Consider the following 23,643-nt stretch of genomic DNA (forward strand, 5'->3'; position numbering starts at 1 on the left):
TTAGCTTTAAAATTCTTTGGAAGACCTTTATGAAATACATCGAGACTGGGAGGGTCGGTTTTCAGTTCGCGGTTTATCGAGCAAACTCGATATCGTACTTGCATTTCGGGTTGGCTGTACTTCATAGCGTATGAGTGTTTACTCAATATCGAGTGCAAATTGCCATATTTTAGCGCGAAGACGAAGATGCAGTGCACTTCAGCAACCATTCCCACGAATAGCAATATCGCTAATAACATTATAGGCATTATCTTTCATAATGCCTATACGCTACAAAACAAAGTCCGTGCTCACATCAATAATATTCACACACACACACACAATAAAAATCTTTCAAGCAATAGGGAAATTCTAGACCTGGTTCATCCAAGTTGAAGCGCAATTTACGACACGACAAAGTACGAATGCATCCTAATTGCTTTTCCTTAAGAAATCATTGCGTATGTTATCGATTTTAATCGAGATCCTTCGGCCATAAACGAATATCAGGAGTTCAAAAGAATTATAATTGAATGGAGTTCGTTGGGCGAGTGTTCAACCCTAGACCTGATTTTGTCATAGGTGATCGCAAATTAATGGTGTTCTATCGGAGTCTGGTTGTTCTTGGTGGAACTAATTTCACCATTGGCTTTGGTTAAAGGAGTTGCCTAAAAGTTTAAGCGTGGCGCTTGCAAGTTCGAATGTCAAAGACGTTGAAGATCAGATTAAGCAGATTAAGCGAAATTTAGGAAGTGTATAATTTTCGCGAAATTAATGCTGTTGCGTCAACCTCGCGAAACACCAGGGACATAACAACTCAAAATTTACTAAAATCTCAAGCGTTGTTGTGTGATAGCTTAAACATATTAACGCTTTGAGATGGTGGCTTGAAAGCTCAATTGAATCAACGTGATTCTACACCAGCTCGGTTTTCAGCTCGAAGCTTATAGGAAGACTGATTACAAAAATGCGTTTCATCAAGAAGAAGATTTAACAAAAAAAATATAAATAAACAAGAGAAAAACTTACCCTATTTAAAAAAAATATTTTTAACAAAGTATAAAATTTAATAAATTTAACATCCTACACTCATTTTCGAGGCTTTTACTTACTGGTACCATGAAATATGGAAAGGGGTAGACGAATATGAAACTAAGAAAGAATTTTGGAGAATGACCAAAAGTGGAAATGTGGGATTACTAGAAGAAAAAGTATTGTGGAAACGTGATATTTAAGGGACCTAAATCTCTCACAAATATAATAGAAGGAAGTATCGTAGATCCCATTGTGTGTATATATATATATATATATTTGATTATTATCAAATTCTAGACCAATTTGGGCATTTTCGTTTGCTTGTCTGTGTAATGTTTGTGGTAGACCTTCTCCTGGTCGCAAAAAAGAAGCTGTGGGCTTCAAATTTGGCAGAAATATTGAAAGTTTTTGTACGTAGGGTGATACTCAAATTGGGCCATACACTGCCGCAGCTCAACATAACGTGACAAATCTGTTTGCTAACAAAAACAAAAAGGTTTATTGTTCCTGGCTTAAACGATAAAAATTCATACGCATATTTTATTGGTGACCAAAAAAAGGGAAACCCTGGCGACGTCTTAGCAATATTATAATATATCAAAGTTTTTCTTCTTTTGCTAAAATGTTTGCAACATCCTGAAAGGACTTTCGGAGTCCTTCCATTTACATATTATTGAACAATATCAAATTCTGAATCGTTTTAGGCGTGTTTGTCAGTCTGCCTGTCCGTCTGCCTCTTAACTACTGTCATAAACGTACTTCTGACCGGAAAAATGGAAGAAAAAGTGAGAAATTTTGCAAACACGTTGAAAGTCGTTACATGTAGGTTGATATTGAAAATATATCAAATCGGTAAAATGACACGCCCACGAAACGATATGGATTGAGAATACCCTGGCTTTCTGGGTTTGTTGCCCATTATGCGTAAAATACAAAAGACACTCGATAACCATTTGCAAACATGGCAACACTCAGTCACGCGCACTTAATATTACTGAGTATGGAACTTTGGCTTTTTCGATCTTTTCTCTAGTCTTTTTAAAGCCGGTGGTAGTAGACATAAAAGAATTGTTCTCCTAAAATTCGCAGAAAGGCTTCTAAATAAACAAAACCTGTGGAAATCCGACGGGGTCTGAGGATATATTGTGAATATTAAAAAAAAAAAAAACAATAATTAAGTTATAGAAATAGTATTGCGAAGTCTACTGAAGAGAAATTCTCTATATATGTATATATATGTAGTTATCCATTTCGGGGCAATCCTGTTTTAGTAATACATGTAAAACCAAGGAGTAATCACGTATGAGAAATTATTCTTCCTCTTTTGTTGGCTGAATACCGAAGCGAAAGTAAAATTTCATGTACGTGATTACTCGCCAGAATTGTAATTCAAACCAAGATATGTCTTGTGCAACGTTTGCCATTTTACACTATGGATCGTTTAACAATCGCTTAACGTGTTAGCAAAATTCCCACAAAATGCTAGGGGCACTCACACTTCGTCTAGTTGATAAAAACTTGATAAACGCTTTAGTTGCCCATGATTCATGTTAAATGAAGAAGTGGAGGAAAGTAGCAAGTTTTTCTTTACATATACTTGTGCCTGTTAAAGCCCAAAAAGTAACGCCTGATTTACTCTTTTGGGTGAAGTAAACAAACCACAAAAAAAGAAAGGTAGAATAATACGCAATAGACAATTGCGTAAACGCTTCACATTTGTGATGTAACGATCGTTGATTTATAAGTTTAGTAGAGATCTAAACAAAATTAAAATTGCAATTTATCAAAAATGTGCCAAAGTAGTAACCAAGGCAACTATGAAAGCTGCATTCAAATTGGCACTAAGCACCATTATATTAAAAATTCGAAAACATTAGGCAAAATATGTTATGTACGAAGGTATTACAAAAAAAAAAAAAAAAACAAGTGCTCGAAGTCGAAAGAGTTTATTCACTGTCATCAAAGTGAAGAGTCTTTCTTGCGTCTATCATAAGCCAGCTAGGTAGGCGAACAACTATGTAAGTACTTTTTAATTTATTTTTGTATATTCTTGTTAATATTCAATGGTTGCGGTTGCAGGTTAGCTTCTAAGGAAAAAGTACGTGAGCTGTCCATTTGTTGACCATCTGGAAATGGCGCATTTCTATAAGACGGAACACTCAGGGGGTGGCCGCTATTCATCTTATACAGTGACTGTTGGAATGAAGGGAGGAAAGGACTATAACTTTACCGGCTGAGCACGGACAATAACTGCGAAAAGCAAACTCTACCGCATTTGAGATTTGAATCAGCGGCTACTCACGTGGATAGTAAATAACTTGTGGAATGAGCTGAGTTACCTGAAGCATCCCAGCATGACAGCATCCCAGGCGCACCTGGCAAAATCAAGACCAAAAAAATCAAGGCGCTGTTTGGCATACGCGTTTAAAGATATCTTCAGCAGGATCTCCTACAATTAATAACGGTACACACCTAATTGCTGTGTTGTGTAAGGCAAAAAGTCGAGGAAGACAAGTCGTTTAACTCTGTAGTACTAGGACACAAGAGGGAAAATAGGTTTCCTTTTTGGCCAGAATCCACGTGATTTCGAAGATAATGACAAAGGATTGAGTTAAAACCTTTATGCTTCTACTCTAATTTAGTTTAGAAGGAGATTAAATTGATTTCAAACTAATTTTTTCATTTCCTTACGTTGACAAATTTTCAACTTTGAATCTCATATATTTATTTCTATTATGAAATGCATTAATAAAATGATCTGAGAAATAAAAATGTAAATTGAAGACTTTGAAGCTGTTTCCAGCTGACGTAGATAGATTGGAAGCATGCAGACCTTCTCCGTCTTACAACGATTCTCTTTCGCGTTTTTCTTTTTATTTTTCCACCAAAGCTTTTCCTTACTACAAATACAACTCTGAATTATCAAACTAACACAAAACGTAAGTTATTTAGTTTTCATTTAATTTGATAGATAGAAGAGAGTGTATTTAACATTTCACAGCTGATGTGCGCATGTGAAGCAAAAAAAAGATAAAAGTCGTAAAGCCATGCTGAATGTTGTCCCATACTTTATCCATTAGATGGCACGCATAGGACTTGGGTCGATCTTACGACACATTATGACGCCTTTGGATTTGCATCTCAGCATTTACAAAATTTAACTAGCACAAGAACTGAAACCGATTGACCATGCAATGCGTAGAAGATACGTTGATTGGGTGGGAAGATTTTTCGCATCGAATTTACTTCAGCTGTGGAATTAATTTTTCGCTTGATGGATATGTCAGCAAAAAACTCAAAAAAAATCGTTGCCTTCTCAAAAAGTCACTGCTCAGGGAGGCATTTGGTCTTTAGGAATAATAGCTCAGTACATTTTTGAAAATGACGAGGCTGTGACACAAACCGTCAATTCTCATAGCTACTTTAATATTATTATACACTTCTTTTTTAAATTGAACATACATGGTTTCAACAGGACTGTGCCACAAGCCACACAACATGCTCCGTTTGGCACAGAAATTCTCCAGACGTGTAGTTTCATGTTTTTGTGATGTGATTTAACCATCAAGACTGTGCGATTTCTTACGGCTTCATTATTTTTTGGGGTTACGCGAACGACTTAATTTATGCGAACAATACGTGGTGTTTTGACGCTTTGAAAACGAACATCTGTCCGGAATTTATGACAAAGCAATTGTGCGTTACGCGTAGACAAGTCATTTAACATTAGAGCAAAGGGATCCAGTCCAGTAAGATGTCCCGTGGGGGACATTTGAATGATGTGGCGCCCCAAAATTGATGGCAAGGTCCAAACAATATTTATTTATTTATTTATTTATTTATTTTATTCCACTTATACTAGAAACTCAACTAAACAAGTAACAGTCGAGTTCAATAAACTAATATTAATAACCAATAAAATTGAGTATAAGCATAATAAAACAAATAAGAAGAGAAAAAAAAAAAGAAAAAGAAAAAAGAAAAAAAAAGCATGTACACTATCAGCATAGGAGCACACTTACAACCGGTACAGGACCAAATTGCAAATGAACCCCTAAGCCATCGCAAACATGCATAAGCCTGGCAACCGATAATAAATTAACAATAATTCACTTTCGAAACGTAACGACTTTTTAAGGATGAAAGCTAGTTTAAATACGACATAGGTAAATCGCGCGTATTAAGCAATGTTGCTTTAATGGACTTTAAATATTGAAAACAAATTTAATTAGTATCTCAATTAGAAATGCGTTTTATTTACGTCTACTTTCTGAACCAGAGAATGGATAACGCTGTATTTAATCAGCGTAAATGTCTAAATCTAAATGAATTTCATCGGGTCCTTTTTTTTTATATTGTTGGGAAGTTTGCGGTTGCAAAAAATTAAATGAAAATATAATTGATGATCACAGATAATGCTTAGAACTATCATAAAAGAAAACAAGTAAGAATGATATATTTGGGCAAGGCCGTCGTTAGATCCTCGACACCACTTTGCTTAGTACAGTCATTCAGCTTTTTTCCTAATAAGGCATCAAAAATTGTACAATATTTTTACGTAAATGCATATTTTCTTACGGTCGGGTGTTCTGACCCGACACATTTTCACAACCGTTGGTCCTTGAGCCAAAATATGTTCCTCTACTAATTTTCATCAAAATACTTCGTATATTGCGACCCGTAGGGTGGGAAAGAAAACATGGATAGACATAAAGCGGACGGGCGGGCAGAGAAGTGATCGGTGTACTAAAAGCTGCGTCTATCTCAAATCTTCTGGGTGGTATAAATGTCCGTACAGGGTATACTAAGAGGGAATTTAACCACGAAAGTTTATAAGGTGTGATCAAGAAAAAGGAAACTATCGAAGTTAATTTTACATTTACTATTATCTATTTACTTTCATTATTAACTTACAATTAAAGTTGTAATCTCAAAAAGTCCACACTTGACTTTTGAGCCTTTTACCAATTGAGTGCATAAGTACAAGAGATTTATCATTTCAAAAAATTTAAATGGATTTTAAACTTTAGCTTGTTTAGAAGTAAAAAGTTCAACATATTGGAGATAGAGAAAAATTTCTTGCACTCAAGGGGTCCTTAAGCTGATGAAAAGAAGGAGGGGGAAAATATTTTTCCCATTATAATGTTGATGAGTGATTTTGATATGTTCTTAACTGAATATAATTAATTTGGAAGTGTGTCGTTCTCTAACTGTGTTTTGTATTAGTTTTCCAATAAAACATTGTGTTTTTTTTTTATATTTTTTGGATAGTGGCTTCTAGAGGCAATTTCTAAAAAAAAAAGCTTTTATATTTGTTCTCACTCTATTCAAGTATAAAACCGCATATAGAGCGCGCACCAGCAAGGGGTTCTATGGTGTAATGGTTAGCACTCTGGACTTTGAATCCAGCGATCCGAGTTCAAATCTCGGTAGAACCTTCGGTTGTTAATTGGCGCCGCGTATTTTTTTGTAGATCTGATTTACAACCTCTTTTAAAAGATAATAAAGGGATATTATAGCAAGATAAAAAAAAATAAAGAAGCTTTTTGTCCGCCTATGGAAACAAGATAATGTACGCATGACGTTTAAATAAGTAAAAAGACTTAGAAACTGGATTAGAATAATTTAAGGAACAAAAATAAATTATTTTATATACGATGTCTTTTCGCTATTCTTATCTAATTGAATTTTCTGTAGAAGAGATTTGCGTGGTTAGTCATTTTGACAAGAGGTTTTGCAGAAATGCTTTGAATTCGATTTTTAGCAAATGGAAAATCCAGGTTCTCGTGGATAATTTTATTGCTAACGAACCATAGGACATAATGAATAAGACGGAGAGATATTTTTGAAATATTTCAATTTTAGAGTTGCTGGCCGATTCTTCCAATTTTATGCTGTAGGACTAAATAGGTTAAAGGATACTCTTTGGAAAACGCATTTATTTTTTGCACTAAGATGGACGGATAAGTCTATTGGCTTATTCTAGCTTATCTTTTTTAAAGGAAAAATGAAAGTATGTTTTGTTCTAGCGACATTTAGGAGATGCTAATGATGTCTAACATCCAACCACTAGGGGTCATTTGTAAGCATAAACACATGAATGGTTCATTTTGATTACGTAGAATATATCACATATTTTGGTTTTATTAATAAATAATGGTCTTTCGTGTGTAGTTATTGTTTACTCTAAGGAAGTAATATAGAAATAATTCTCTTAATTAAGAGCAAAGAGCGTGTGTGAATTTTCACATGCGCAGTGATAGAACAAAATGTTTAAGTACCAAAGAAATGATAAGTAGTGATAGAGGTTCCATGGTGTAATGGTTAGCACTCTGGACTCTGAATCCAGCGATCCGAGTTCAAATCTCGGTGGAACCTTTTTGTGAGTGCTGTCGAGAGCTATTTTTTACGCATTTACAAGTCTGATGAGAATCTTCTCAATCCTTATACATAGTCTGCGACAGGTATGTATAGAATGAAGTCCGACTAGTGTTATTGCATATGGTTGCGTTAAATTTTTCTTTCGCTTTGAATTTTATATAATTTTGGTTTTCTTGATTGTTTTGCTTTGGTTGCTTGCTTTGTTGTTATTGTTCTTTATTTATTTATTTTGATTATGTTTGTAACATTGCACAAAATGTAATTTTTTATTTAATTTTTTAACATAAGAGAAGAAGCACTATCGTCATTGGCTCATATAAGAATTTATGTATTGTATGTATTGTGTTGGCCGCACTCGAACGCTGCAAATTTTATTAAAAAAAATCCTGTTTTGCCTAACAGGTATTTTAAACATTTTAGGAAGTATGTGAAAATATTTTTTCTTCAAATTTGGTGTTTCTTCCGAAAGAGAGCATCCACGTATTATCAGTATCTGCTAGGAATGTAGAGCCGAATACTTTCCCTGTTAACTATATGATATTGTAGCTTCATCAAGACGACCTTGCAGGTGAAATGACGTCTAACAATTAGTGGTTTCTTTTACTTTAAACTCCTAACACATTTTTACAATCTCGTCATCAGAATTGTGGCTGTCGGTGTACTCGCTTTATAGGAGGTTTTGTGTTTTAGTAATTTGTAAAGGACCAGAATATCCGACAACCTACTTTTGGTTTGGCCTTAGGGCCTTGACATAATAAGGTGTTTTTCGCCTTTCAGGTAAATAAGTTTCAACTATTACGAGAAGCCATGCTACAAGCACATGGTTTAAGAACCGAAAATAAAGCGCCAATACAATGATTGCGTCGCGCACCAGTTATCAAATTATAATTGATTGTATGTATTTATGTGTAGTTGAACATATAACATACGTAGTGATAACGCACAAAGTTAACACATAATTTTCATCATTTCTCCGTATGTGGCTTTTGGCAAACAAAACAGTGATTTGGTATTTGCATGAAACCTCAGAAAATCATATCGCTCATGCTTCAAGTGGATTACAATTTTAAAGTAGTCATTAACATTTTTATGAAAAAAAAAAAGAAGAATTAAATTAGAGTAAACTATATTGCTATCTATTTCTATAAGGGAACAGTTTATCTCACTTTACTAACTTCATGCTGTTAGAAAAAAAAGAAAAAACTCGTTTCAATGAAATTTTTCCTTTTATCAACTTTGCACTTCGTTAACGTTTATGTCAACAAACGCTAACCATATGTTTTTGCTCGAATAACACACGCAAGCTTTGTGCCAAACTAATTTTATGTTTTCCTAGCATTGTGTTCACCGCTTAAATGAAATAGGTAATCAGTCGATATCTGGAAGTCAGCATGTAACAATAATTACCGGCACAATTGTTTGGACAAAAAACATTTCTTGCTTCGGGCCAGGTTGCCAGCAATCAAAAACACAACAAAAAAATATATACATATAAGATTATTATCACTTGAAAAAAGTCGACAAGAAATCGTTTATAAAGTCGAAACATGGAATCGCCGGACGGTAAAGGCCTTTCCGAATTTTCGAGAAAAGATATTAGAAGTGTTCATGATCGTGTATTTATAAAGATAACAGCCAAGCATGTTTGATTACGTCTGTATGAGAAAGCGTCCATATATACAGCTGCCAAGTTCTGAGTAATTTTATGGCAGACACCAGCAATTTTTTTACTGGCCAAAACGTCAAATCTAGCCCATATACGACTTTAACATTTATCAAGAAGTTTAGTGATATTTTTGATGATTTTGGCAGAAAGAATTGCCAGAGCAAAAACATTCGCAAACGTGAAAAAATTGATAGGATTTTCAATTATTTCGGTTCCTTGGCCGAAATCAGTAAGAAACTTTAAGCAAACCATTAGATGGAGTGTTTGTTTGGCTGATGATCTTTAGTCTGCCCTACCTACCTGCCAAAAATGTTGAAGAACCTTAACGAACATTTATGCAGGATTTGGCAGTTTGGCTTGGATACCTTGAACTGTTACATAATAATTTTCTTCCAGGTTGTTTTGCTAACGAAATATTGCGATATATTGAACAATTAAGAAAATTATTTAGGTTCGTGACCAAATCTTTTATACCCATCAAAACAATACCCTAAACAAAAGGAAAACAACTACATTTTCATACCCTATAATATTGGTTGGGTACGATTGATTTTTTATATTTTTGGAATGAAAGGGGAAATTTGTATGATGTATTTGTTGCACTTTATGAGTGAAAACGAGCAAAGAAACGCACAGAAAACAAGGGTGTTCACAGTTTTTATTATACAGACATAGGGACGTTTTAGGCATGTTCTTTGAAAACTTTCGGTCATTTTCAAATTCTTTTACAGATTTGTAAGCGACATCTTCAGTTGTGCGAATGGCAGATTGTTTACCACATATACTATACAGCTGCGCAAACGAATAGATGGGCAGATTGACGGACAGACAGGCTTACTTGCGTTCCGAATTTGAAGGTGGCCAAGTATTTATATACTTTAGCGGGTTTTCGAAACTTGCTTTTGCGTCTTATAAATGTATTGAAAAAGAAATGAAATTATGACACACTATAAAATTGAGTAGGCGTGGTTAGCTTTTTCCATGATATACGATCAAATTTTTATTAATTTATTTGCTGTAGTTTTTGAGTTATGAAAAAAGAAAAATTTTTTATTCATTTTGAGAAACAGAGATGTTCTCAATTTAACTGTCCTGTAGGCGTGTCCTTCGATCGATTTGGCCCGTTTTCAATATCAACCTGCGTGCAAGAACTTTCACTGTTTCTGCTAGGTTTGAAGTCGATAGCTTCATTTTTTTACAACAGAGATTACAGAGACGGACAGAGGGACATGATTAAATGGATTTAGAATTTGATGCTGATCAAGAATATATATACTTTGTGTGGTCTCTGGAGCTTTCTTTCGGGCGTTGCACACGTTTTGATAAAACGAATACACACCCCGTCCTGCCGTGATGAGTATAAAAAGAGGAAGTTGAAACGGAAGTCTGCGGCTGCGCAGTAGATCAAGTTTTACCTGCAAATAGTCTCACAATTGGAGAACGGTTATCGAATATTCCACCTAAGACGAACTCGTTACTTATTTACTTACGTTTTTACTTAAACACAATTTTGTTTTGTTTATTTTTTTTCAAATTTTTTTTTTTTTTTTTTTTAATTCTTAACCTTTATTCTTTTATTTAATTTAATTTAATTTATTTATTGATTTGTTTTCATTTTAATATTTATATTTCTTATAAGTTTTGGTTTTGCTTTTTCATACAATGGCTTCACATTGGTTTCATTATTAGATTAAATTTTTTGAGCAAATTTATTTATTTTATATAATTTTTTTGTTTTTTTTTTATTCGGTCTGTGTATAATATTTTTCTGTTTTCTTTTTTATTGCTAATTTTAGATGTAACTTAAAAATGTTATTTTTAGTTTTTGTTTATATGGTTTTACTTTACTAATCAACATAATTTTTTTTTTTTAATTTATTGTATATTTTGTTTTGTGTTCGGTTTTTTTTTTTTTTTTTTTTTTTTTTTTTTTAATATTATTATTGCATTTTCTCTATTATTTATCAGTTTTTATTTATTATTTTTTTTCTTTGACTAAGACATGTTTGCGTGAGTTTAAAAAATGTGAATAAAAATTTTTTAAAATTATTTACAAAATAAGTGAAACAATAAAAAAAAAAGAATGATTAATAGACATGAGAATCTGTTTAAGGTGGAGCACTTTATTCGCCTTATTTATTTTCGTCTTTTATTTATTTTTAATTTTTTTTATTTTTCATAAAATCGAAAAAGTGGCGGAAAGTGGTAAAAATGATATAATCCTTGGCAGTTGGATTACCTTGAGTTTTTGAAGATATAGGTAAAAAAAAAAAAAAAATTGATTGCATGATGTGCATCTTCTTATACAAAGGAACTCTCCCCATAGCTGCGGGTATGTGTGCGTGTGTGTCCGAGTTTAACATTAGATTGGCAGCATATTGATCCTTCAAAGGCCAATTTGAGGGTTGTTTGTGAAAACTCATACAATTTGATATCCGGCCGAAATACAGACGAAATTATACGAAATGATTTTAGGATCGTTTAAAAAAGTCTTTAATTAGCTAGCCTTTCGCTGGCCAAGTTAAGAAGTGGTTTCTTATTATTGAATTCTGATAATGACAGTATTGATATACCAGTTTTTAAAAGTGTGTGCAATTGTTTCTTTTTTTCTTTCAGATTACATAACCTGCACCAATTATAGTCGCGAATGCATGATAACTTATTAAGAAATTGAAAATCTTAATACGGACGGTAAGATTTCATTTCATTCTCAGAATTGATTGAGCCGAAAAATCTCTGCATAGTTTAGCCATAATCTATGCGATTATATAAAAGGTTAAAGGTCATAACTCTAATGTTTTTATTTCAGTTTAAATGTTAACTACGTTTTCTTAGTTTAACCATTACTGTATCTTTTATGGGCCTTAAGTACTTTAACGTAACCTATAGCTTGATGTATTTTTGCAAATATTTCTTAAGCTATGTAAGCCTGTTCCGCTAAGCAGAAATATCATGTTGCGACCCGATTTAGATTATTTCGAAGGCTTCCAGTCGTGGATGTGATAAAGGCTTATATAGATGTCAATTCGATTTTTTTTTTTTTTTTTTTAATTTTTATATCCATCACTGAACGGATGAGGGGTATATTCGTTTTGTCAAAAGGTTTGCAAAGCCCAGAGGGAACCTTCACAGGCCGTACAAAGTTCTTGATCAGCATATCAAATTCTGCATTGATTTAAGCATGCCCGTCTGTCCGTCTGTCGAATATCTGTTGTAAACGTTCGTCTGGTTCGAATATGGAGCTATCGACTTCAAATTAGACAGAAATATTCCTTCATACAGATCGGTATTGAAAATGGGCCAAATCAGTGGAAGGACACGCCTACAGTATTACGCAATGGAAAGACACCTCTATTCTTCGAAATGAATGAAAAGTTGGTTTTTCGCTCATTACTCATAAACTGTAGTAGACAAATCTACAAACATTTGAACGAAATTTGAAATTCAAATATTTTATGAGCAATGCTGTAGTACCTCTACAAAAATGGGAAAAATTGACCCCGCCTATTCCATTTATTTCATAATTTCATTTTTTTTTTTTCTAAACGTAACCATGTTTGTCCGTCAATCTGTCCATCTATTCGTCTGCGTAGCTGTATAGTATCTATGGTAAACAATCTGTCATACGCACAAATGAAGAGATTGCTTACAACCTTGCAACCTCGTGGGCTTGCTCTTCTTTTTGAATGTCACCCATATATCAAGCTATCAAAAATTGCCGTAAGATGCTCTTGCCGAGCGTAGTCCCCTCGCTTGTGATAAATTATCTAACGGATCTAACGAATGCTCTCTGATTTATTTAACTAACCATCATACAGCAATAAAAATTATCGATGGATTCTTCGTGTTGCGTTAAAGACAACTGAATGCTTTTTTTTTTTTTAAGATAAAAAAATTCGATAATTTTTCATTCAATTGTGTATTTTTCTACATCCCATTTGGTGGACGTTCATTTCACGCTATCTGTCCAATATGATTAAAATGCTTGTTAGCGCAACTTTCTCCGCCCTTCAATTTAATATTAGGCAAATAACGCATTAACGTATTCGGCCCAAGCTTATATTATTCTATCACGGTAATCGTAAGAAATATTCACATCATTCGGATTTGTAAATATTATGCGTGTGCGTGGAATATGATTAACGCACTGATCAGCAGTACTGCGAAGCAAATAATGATAATAAAGTTCGTCTAAGTTCGTCTCTCTTTCTTTCTTTAATCAGTGACTTTCGAAACAATTGCAAATTACCAGAAACCAGCGAATACTGGGAATTTCGAACAGCTGGAGAGATGCAAGGTTAATAACATCGCAATAGCAAGTGCTATTTGAATTTATTAGTATTTAAATTTTAGTTAGGCGGAAATTTGTAATTATAGTACAGGGGGCCTTAAAACCTTTTATATGAACTATCTGTTCCAATTTTTATCTTTCTCAACGATTTGCAATAATAATGATGGGGGAAGGATGAAAAAATTAAATCATAGAATTTTTCTATGTTATTTGTTGTTGTTGTTGTTGTTGTTTTTTTTTTCTGTTTTGCTTTCCGTGCATGGCTTAGTTTTCTATATTTTCGTACAGTTGCTTTTGTTTTTCGTTCATAATTTATTATTATTAATAATTTTATATGTATTTGGTATGAATGTATGTATGTGTCTTTTTTCTTTTTGTTATTTTTTTTATAACTATTTTAGAATTTTCGTCTCGCTTATAATTCTAATAAATTTTTTGGTTTTTTCTCGCATTAATTCACTAAAATTATTTACTAATTATTTCTATGTATTTATATTTGTTTTACTTTCACATTTTTCGCAATTTTATATTCAGAAAAAAAAAAAAAAAAAAAAAACTCATGTTAATTTTTTTCTCTAAGAATTTCACATATGTTGTTGTTGTTTTTATTATTATCATTATTATTATTATTATTTTTATTACAATTTGTTATTATATCGTTTCTATTATTATAATTATTATTGTTATTATTGTTATGTAATATTATTATATATATTTACAGTTTAGTAGAAATTTTTATAAAGCATATCTGTTTGTGTGTGTATATATACACAATATCAAGCTAGTTTAGGCTTTACTGATATGCGCCTGAGTTACTTAGTAAGAAGTGTCAATGAATTATAAAGGAAAGTCAAAAGAAGCGAATGGGGCAAGCGATTAAGGGTTTTACATACATTTGGATGGAAAATAGAAACCGAGTAGCTCAGGTGTCTATCAATTAAAACTCACAACCAGTCAACATCGTTTTAGAATTTTCTTTTCTCGTATAATATATATATGTATATATATTAATACATATAATTTCATATATATGTATATCTATATGTATATATATATATATATATATATATATATATATATATATATAATTGATTATTAATTTTATGTTAACACTTGTATGTATTTTTGATTATTATTATTTTTTTTTTTGATACCCACCACCCATGGTTAAATAGTTAATGCTTCTTTTGTGGTGAAAATAAAAACCCGTAAATTCTCGCTGTCATGCGTGGATTTGTAGCAATGAAGATCGTAACTATTTCAAATGTAAGAAAATTTCAAACAGTAGTGGACGGTGCAATGTTTCTAAGGTCATTTAATTCAGTTTAATAACTTTGATTATTATGCAAGCATTATGGGGCTTGAATTAATCGACAGTAAACCTTCCGAAATAGGAATGAGTTAGGAGTTCAAAGTCTCCGAAATCAATTTTACGCTTACAGTTTCGCTTGCATCATATTCATACTGGTAATAAAAAAAATAACAAAAAAATAAATAAATAAATAAGAAAAGAAAAGAAAAAAAAAGTTTGGCTTACCTATAGCACTCCTTTAAATGTATGTGTAACGTGAACATTTTCTTGTTTTACATTTTGAAATTATATTAAAAAAATTTTAATCTTTTATAATAAGTTCATCTGCTCATTGCAATCGGCACGCCTAATATTTGTCGAAAAACGGTGCGAACATGTTGTACTCATTCTAGGCAAGAAGTAGAAGAAAGGTTTTCTTACGAACAATATGTACGGATGTATGCAGAATTCTGTTGCAAAAGCCGTAGATTATTTCAAAACCAAAAAGTCTCGAAACAGTTGTAGGCTCAATATTAGGGTTAAACCTAATCATTATAGCCGTCAAGGAGCAGGCTGTGCCAATTGACGCCAGCCAATGGGAAGCATTTGTTAGTTTGTAGTGTTTATTTGCTTTTATACCCATCACTGTAGGATGAGGGGTATATCCATTTTATCAAAATATTTGTAACGTGCACAAGGAAGCTTCAGAGACCGCACAAAGTATTGATCAGTACATTATTCTGAATCGATTTAAACATATTCATCTGTCGGTCTGCCTGTCTGTCTGTCGTAAATATGTTCTCCGCAGCAAAAATATAGCTATTGACTTGAAATTTGGCAGAAACATTATATGTTTTTGCGCGTAGGTTGGCATTGAAAATGGATCAAATCGGCCGAGGGGTACGTCTACAGTATTACGTAAAGTCAGAATACCTTTGTATTTTAGCAGGAATATAAAATTGGTTTCCTGATCATTCCTCATAAACTGCAGCAGATAAATGTGAAAAATGTTGACCATATGTTCTATGAACGATGGTCTAGTTCCTCTGCAAAAATCGGAAAAATCGGCCATCACCCGCTTAATTTCGATAGTGTGCCATAATTTCATTTCTTTTTCAAAACTTTTATAACGCATAGCAGCAAGGTTCAAAAACCATCTAAATAATATAAATTTTTGATCAGTTTCAAATTCGGAATTCAGCTCACCATGTCCATCCATCCATCTGGCCATCTGACCATCTGCGCAGCTGCGTAATATCTGTGGTAAGCATTCTACCGTTCGCAAAAAGGAAGATATCGTCTACACTTTTGCAGAAGAATTTGAAAGTGATCCAAACTTTTTAAAGAACACGCCTACAACACACATACGTCTATGTAATAAAAACATTGGAAACCATTGCTTTCCGTGTAGTTCGGTCATTATGAGTAAACTACAGCAGAAACACGATTTGAATTTTCACAAAATTGTTTTACAAAGATAGAAAAAATCAGTCACGCCCGCTCAATATTATAGGGCATGAAAATTTAGTTCTTTTGATTTTTCTTTTACGTCTTTTAGGATCACGATGATGTGTGTAAAAGATTCGGTCAGGACGGAATGCAAGTTTCTTACTTGTTTTTTTTCGTTTTTCTTTTTTCTAACACGAATTTTTTCTTCTGATAATGCTTGACATGTCTCCGAATTTCAGCAAATACTTTTTCAAAATGGCGGTACAAATATCAGAATATCACTCTGACCGGACATTTTTGAATACTTTTCTCTCTCTCTTTTTCTCCCTGTCGGTGTGTGTGTGTGTGTGTGTAAGATGAGAAATTTCAAATTGTTTTTTTTCTTTTTTTCCTCAATCTATCGTTAGACTGATGCAAAAATTGTCGTTACTCGCTCCAAATACATTTGAAAAAGCTTAAAAAACTTGTCTTACGTTCAATGAATGTCTTATAGGAGATACTGTATTGAAAATTACTGTCGAAGACCCTGAGGTTGACAGCCAAATGACATATTCACAATATGATTAACGCTATTGCGATTTCCTTATATATTTACTTTAGCTGATGGACGAATGTTAGTTAGCCTTAATGTCCGTCCAACTTCGAGGGAAACGGGGGATCTATTTTAATTTACGAACCTTTATGGTTATGTGCAAATTCAGATTGAGATATCGCATCCGGTGTAGGCTGAATGATAAGAAGCAATGGTTTTGGAATTGTTCGCACACGAATGCCTACAATGAGGCAAAAGAGAAAAAGAGAAGAGAAACTGCAATTTGAACGTTGTAGTAGGTATTCATTTAAGCTTTTCTATGAATATTTTTATTGACCGTCTAATACTTTCTACGGCCCGTTTGATACGTCCACAATTAATCATATAGTTTGCAATTTTTACGTCCATATTGGTGTCTTCTCGTGGTGGGTATCGAAGATTCGTGCTTAAACGAATATAATTCACCTACTGGTTTTTTCTCTTAACTTAAAAAAAAAAAAAAAAAAAATATATATATATATATAGATGTATATATATACATATATATATTTAACATATTTGTTAAAAAATATTATTTCACTACTTTCTTTCAATTTATTAATAATTTATTTAATTTTTCGTTTTTTTTTTTGCTCTGTAGTTTTAAATATCTTTATTAATTCTCCTCTATATATATACAAAAATTTTCAGTTAATTTTTAGTTTATTTTCATTTTTTTTGTTTTTTATACCCTTCGTCTAAAAAGTAGATTTACATTATTTCCTTTTTTTTTAAATTTCATTTTTCCATTTTTTGTTGTTGTTGTTTTGTTGTCTATTAAAAACCTTTTTGGCAGTGCATTGAAAAATATTTATATATATTGTATTTTTTTATGTTTTGTTTTTTATTTTATTTTTTTTTTTATTTTAATTATTTAACGTTTTCTTTTTTTATTTTTTTTGCTTGAGAAAAAAAACTCCACTTAAACCAGGATTAAAAAACATAGAAAAAATAATACAATGAGTATGAATAAAAATGGAAGACAAGAGTTTATTTACTTACTTTTTTGTTTTGCTTTCGTCAAAAAACAGGATAGAAAGGAAAAAAAATTATATTAAATATAAGAGGAGAAACAAAACAACATTTTAGGAACCATTTCTATACCCATCACATCAGGTGGTGTAGGGTCTACCTTAACTTTGTATAAATACTATAAGATTATTAAGTGAAGAGCTGCAAGAACAAATACTCGTATGAGATTTCTTTTTGGTTTTGAAACCGGGCCCGCCTTTGTCTATCTGCTCCGCCACTCTGTCCGTACATTCGGCACTGTTCCGTTTGAACGGTACCTTATATTTATAGTTTGTTATATAAAGTGATTCTGTGTTGGCGGTTTTTATATCCACCACTGGGTATATAATAAATAATTTTTTTTGATTATCCTTTTAAGAGCTAGTAATATATAACCAATTCGATTCACTTTATGTATGTTCTGCATTAATATACTCCGCTCGATTCGTCCATTTATGCATAAAATTTCAGAAAAATTCGATAACAAATAAGTATTGCGCTTTTTATACCCTACACAATCTATGATAGAGAGTATATTAAGTTTGTGCGGACGTACATAGCACACGCACCGGCTTAAGAGAGACCCATCTATGGTTACACTGATCGATTCAGAAATGGTTCTAAAGTTTGTCCGTCCCTCTGCCCGTGGATTTTTGTGCTCAACCTACGGTTCGCAAATTTTGAGATATATTAATGAAACTCGTTACGCTAACGAGCTTTGATCCAAGGACGTACGCTATTGCAAATGATTCAGAGCTGTTCATCTCTTCGACCACTTCCTAAAAGTCATTATGTAAAAAGGAATTGGCAATTTTCAAAATTTCTCACCCAAATTCGCTGGTTGACAGCATATCGACATTCTAAATTTGGGACGAAAAATTTGTTTCGACTTGTGCAATTTTTTGAATCCCTCTTATATAACCATTTCTACGGAAACTGAATCTTTTTATGTTAAAAAGGTATAATCTTCTATATTTCATAGTGAAAATTGATTCATATTAGTAAGTTGACATAGAAATTAACCTTACCAAATTTGGAACCTACAGGTCTATTTATTCGATATCACCGCACATAAGGATATGTAAACCCAAATAGGGCTAATTGCTAGTGCTTTGCGATGACAGTTTGTTTATTTTATTAATTGGATATAAAAGTAAAGCGACACTTGAACCACGTGCGTCTATTTCTGGGACCCCACATGATATAAGATTTCTCACGAATAGTAATCCCTTTAGAAAAAGATTAAATATTTAATATTTTATAGTGAAAAAGGCCTCATAGTAGCAATTCAGTAAGAAAATTAACGGCTAGGGAACTTGGGTCACATAAGTCTATCTAATAGAACCTAACATATAAAGAGGTGATCATGAAAAGCAAGACCCAATACGGAGAGAAAGTCAAACTTTTAGTTCTTTTTTATGATGGGATCTAAAATATAACAAAATTATTGGAAAATAAATAAAGCGCGCTAAATTCGGATCACGCCTTTGTGATGTTTAGAACATCCGCATAAGTACGCTCTTAGATGAAAATAATGTGTAATTTTTGCTCTTATTACCAAAAGAATTGAAAATCTGTTCTACTACGAAGTGGTATAGGGTATCCTATTGTCGATCTTGTCCGACTATATATAGTGTTCTTAGATGTTTTTTATAGATTTTCCTCAGATTAGATGTATATATAAAGGAACCACCTTAAGACGAATGTATTTCGATTAAACACACGACACTATCGAAGCATGAAGACTTACTAAACGCCTTGTTTGGATTGTTCGGTACGGCTTCTAAGTCGATTAAGGTCTTTTCTTATCCCCCTATCTCGTCTTTATTATTCATACTGTTAAGAAAATTCCACATTTGATTGGAAGGAGCTTGCATGAAAACTAATCGGTTTCTGGTGGTCGCTGGCGAATAGTTCAATGACAAGTCGTAAAACATTTCACAGGTAAAAAAGCAATTAAGCAAAGTATTTGCATTTGCATAAAAACGTAAAATTATAAGAGACATTTTATGTTACTCTGGCGTTTTCGAAACATGGGTATATATATGTATGGACGAAAGCGAACGATCGCGATTTCGTGCGGATCGTGTGTCATGCGCCTACTATAGGCAAAAAATGCTATAAGCCCGCAGTCTGTGAGAAATGTTAAATTACAAGGAAAATGTTTTGTGCCGATAATTAATCAAAGATTTTACAAAGATTTTTCTACATTGGCTTGAAGGAGACGATTTTAAGTATTTGCGCACTTCTAAATATTATAACTTTTGTGCTTGTTTTATTTTCAACATTGAAGAAGGTGAGAACACTTTTAATATTCGATAATCGATATCAGAGATCCAATGGTATATCGATTCTTGTATAAATTTGATCAGTAAATCACCTAACAAGTCAACTTTCCAGCTTTTCGTTCGTTTATCTCCTTACTCACCGCCTGGTCAGTATTGAAAATTAGTTAATCCTAATCGGGCCGGGATGTGTCTTTGCCTCACATTTGAATTTCAAATTTAAATTTTGTGATTATTTCATATCGTATATGGCCTTTATATGATAGAAACACATAATAAAAAATTTTAATTATTCCCACACTTCTCATAAGTGACCGACAGTTACATCGTGATATGATTCGTTAGGGTTCAAAGAAGTTTTAACTCAAGTCATATAGGGGTTTTGATAATGTTTCCAAAAATCTCCAATATATAGTTCAATCGGAAAAAGTTGCTTTAGAGCTTGTTTATTGCCAAAGTAATTTCGATCGTTCGAGTAGTGCGTCCTATGATTAATAAAAAATGTAACGATTTTTATGTATTTTGGGGTCTAAATTGAATGAATTTTGTAGACATTAGGTTTGTCTCTTTCCTTGCAGCATTCAGAATCACTTAGCTAACAGATGGTAATAGACAGTCAATCAAACAATTAATTAATTACTTGGAATAGTTTCTATTCGTCACGAAATAAAATCCAAATATCCTGGAGTTGTCTCATGATTTGTGACACTGAAAATTGTTCATCAGGGCGATGTTCGTTGTCTGCTGTCGGATATTGTGTGTGGTTATGCTTTGTGGTTAAAAAAAATTCGTATAGAAAGTTGAAATCTGGCACGCAAGAGTGATTAACTTAAGTGCGCACAGATAAAGCCTTGCAACTATGCTCTCCTCAGATGGAGGATATAAAATATTTGTCGTAAGGCGGAAAGGTAAACTTTCTCTTTCCGTTATAAATATTCATTCGAGGTGATGGATATAAAATATTCGCTCGAAAGCGAACATAATTTTATAGTTATTATAGTTAAAAAAAAAAAAACCAAAAAAAAAAAAAATTATAGTTATAAAAATATATATAATAGGCGTAGAAATAAGTTCGATCAATTCTATGGTCATATTGAAAGTGTACTTGTTACGAAACCGTGCCATCATTAACTATGATCTTTTGTTTCATAATAAAAACTTTTATGATTTCAAGGCGAAATAGTTATCGATCCATTTTCACCCATTTTCACATTTGTAGAATCGCTGATATAATATTAAATGCGATTGTATCGATCTGGATCAATGTTAATCTAGCGCAAAGGAAGACAGACGATTTGGAAAGTATGCCGCAATCGGAATATGGTCCCAGGCCAGAGTTTAAAGATCATTGCCTGGATCGCTATAACCGAAGACGGACCGACATATGTGAATTTTTGCATTTTCTAACTCAGAAAAAAAAAAAAAAAAAACATTTATATAACTTGCATCCGTCCGTTTACACTTCGATATACACTGAACGTCGACGGCTGATAAATATTTGTTAGTTATCCCGTGCAAACATTTATGATCATGTTATATGCGTCTTATGAAGCAATCAATTTCATTGCAGAGAACTTATTTCCACACTTAATACATAATATATATATTGTATGTAAAATTAAAAATTTAATTAAAAAAATTTGAAAAAATTAAGATTTTCGAGAAGGACTTTTGATAAGTTTTTGATTTAATTATAATACGATTATTACAAAAAATTATATGTGATGGGTAACGATGAAGTCTTCTTCTAATGCGTTTACAATTTTGAATATTCAATATGAGTGTAAAGTTAGAAAAACACAATCTTTGGCATATCTTAAATATGAACTTGAACTATTTCAAGCAATGTGGTAATAATTTAAAGAAATTTTTTTAATATATTTATATACTGTACTCACTCGTTAAGGACAGACTCTTGCGATGTTAAATATAATCTCAGTGGTTTTTTCGAAAATTTAAACATAAGACGTAAGAGATGCATAGACTTTGAATTGCTTTAATAATCTGCCATTTAAATACAACAAGAATTCTCATATATAAAAAGTATTTGCACGAAGTGTATAGCAAACAGTTAAGCAATAAATCATGATATTTCTAATACACTCGTATATGTATATAAATTTTTAACTTAATCTCTTAGCATTTTTTTTTTTTTTTCTTTTATAGTTATGCATCTTTTCATAAACATATATCGCAAACTACCAATTTCTTATGAAAAAAAAAAATTGTTAATACAATTCATAGTTTTTAATATAAAAATAAACAATATATAATGTATAATATAATTATATAATGGATAATGTCCAACTCTTCTATCACGAAAAACGCAAAATGCCTGATAATGTCAACATATATTGGGGGCATGAAAAAATTAAAAAAAAAAAAATCGAAAATCGATTTTAACGGTCACCTTACATATCTCGTTTATCCGAAAGCATTTCCATAAAATATATATAAAATTTTTAATTTGTTGACCAAATTTTGAAGTAAACTTTTTGTTGCTTTTTTCTACTCTTAATGCTTTTGGCGGACAAAGCATCTGCCGAGGATATTACTAAAAATCGATCCAATTAAATTGAAGTAAATTTTTCTTTCTCTCTCATATATGGTAACTAAATAGAGAACACTGTTCTCTTTTTGAATTTGAATTTTTCTTTGAATGTCAGATATTTACTTAAATAAGAATTTATTTACAATTTGCTTAGAAGAATTTAGATCGTTTTAAAGGATGTGCATTTTTTGCAAAAAAATTAAGTATACAAACTTCTTGTAGAATGTTAGCGTGTTTTATGTGTTCAAATGTGTTAAAAAATATTTAAAAAAATTGTGTGAAAATTTCCTTTTAAAAAAACACATCCCTTACGAAATGAATTTGTTTTCTAATACTGTCCGCAAAAAATAAAGACTCATATTAATGTTAAATCGTGGGAGTATATCGAATATCTGAAATATTTTCTGACACGAAAATAGCTGATCAATCGAGCGAATATCGTGCGGAAGATGAAATAAGAGCGAAAAAAGAGCGCGACAAAGGCGCTCAGAAATCAAAGTGATGTTAACAGTTTCCTTCGATTATCGTGGTGTTGTGCCTAATCAATTCCTTCCGCCCGGACAAACTGTTAACTCTTAGGAATATTTTTTATGGTATTACCCGTCGTTTCGGTGAAGCTATTCGCAAAAAGCGGTCGGAATGGATTTAAAAAAAAACAAAAAAAATTAAATTGATCATAGTTGTTGTACACAGTACGAGAGTTGCAAAAAAATGGCTCGATGAGTGTCGGTATTACAAAGAATAAGTAACTATTAGTGTCAGTTCAATGTCGTCTGAATATATCGTTCCTATCCTAGTAGTATACGGCTATCATTTAGAATAAATGTACAAAATAAATGCTTGCTATCCATCTATCGAAATGGAAAGAGATGCTGTAGCAATCTAGTAATGGCGTCAAACAGTTTGGCTTTTAAACACAATGATGTTTTGGTTTAGCCATTTCCGATTGGTAAAGGCAATGAGAAGACGTAATCATTCATTAATGAAATAAAGAATGAAGATAAGTGGTTTTAAAAGAAGATACATAGAGAACCATATGATATCCAAATTCCCTTAAAGTCTCGTAAAAAGTCGGCAAAGTTGCAGCTTTCATCTCGAAAGTAGAAACAACACATCATTGTATTGAAGCGCTT

General features: G+C 32.4%; 2 non-coding genes across 2 annotated transcripts; both read left to right on the forward strand.

Moving 5' to 3' along the window:
* The first annotated feature begins 6,380 nt into the window (after positions 1–6,380).
* Positions 6,381–6,452, forward strand: Trnaq-uug. The gene has a single exon. It is a non-coding gene; the product is annotated as a tRNA-Gln (tRNA).
* Positions 6,453–7,320: 868 nt separating this feature from the next.
* Positions 7,321–7,392, forward strand: Trnaq-cug. The gene has a single exon. It is a non-coding gene; the product is annotated as a tRNA-Gln (tRNA).
* Positions 7,393–23,643: the final 16,251 nt, after the last annotated feature.

This window comes from Glossina fuscipes, unplaced genomic scaffold (assembly GCF_014805625.2).
Source record: "Glossina fuscipes isolate IAEA_lab_2018 unplaced genomic scaffold, Yale_Gfus_2 1, whole genome shotgun sequence".
NCBI classification, from domain to species: domain Eukaryota; kingdom Metazoa; phylum Arthropoda; class Insecta; order Diptera; family Glossinidae; genus Glossina; species Glossina fuscipes.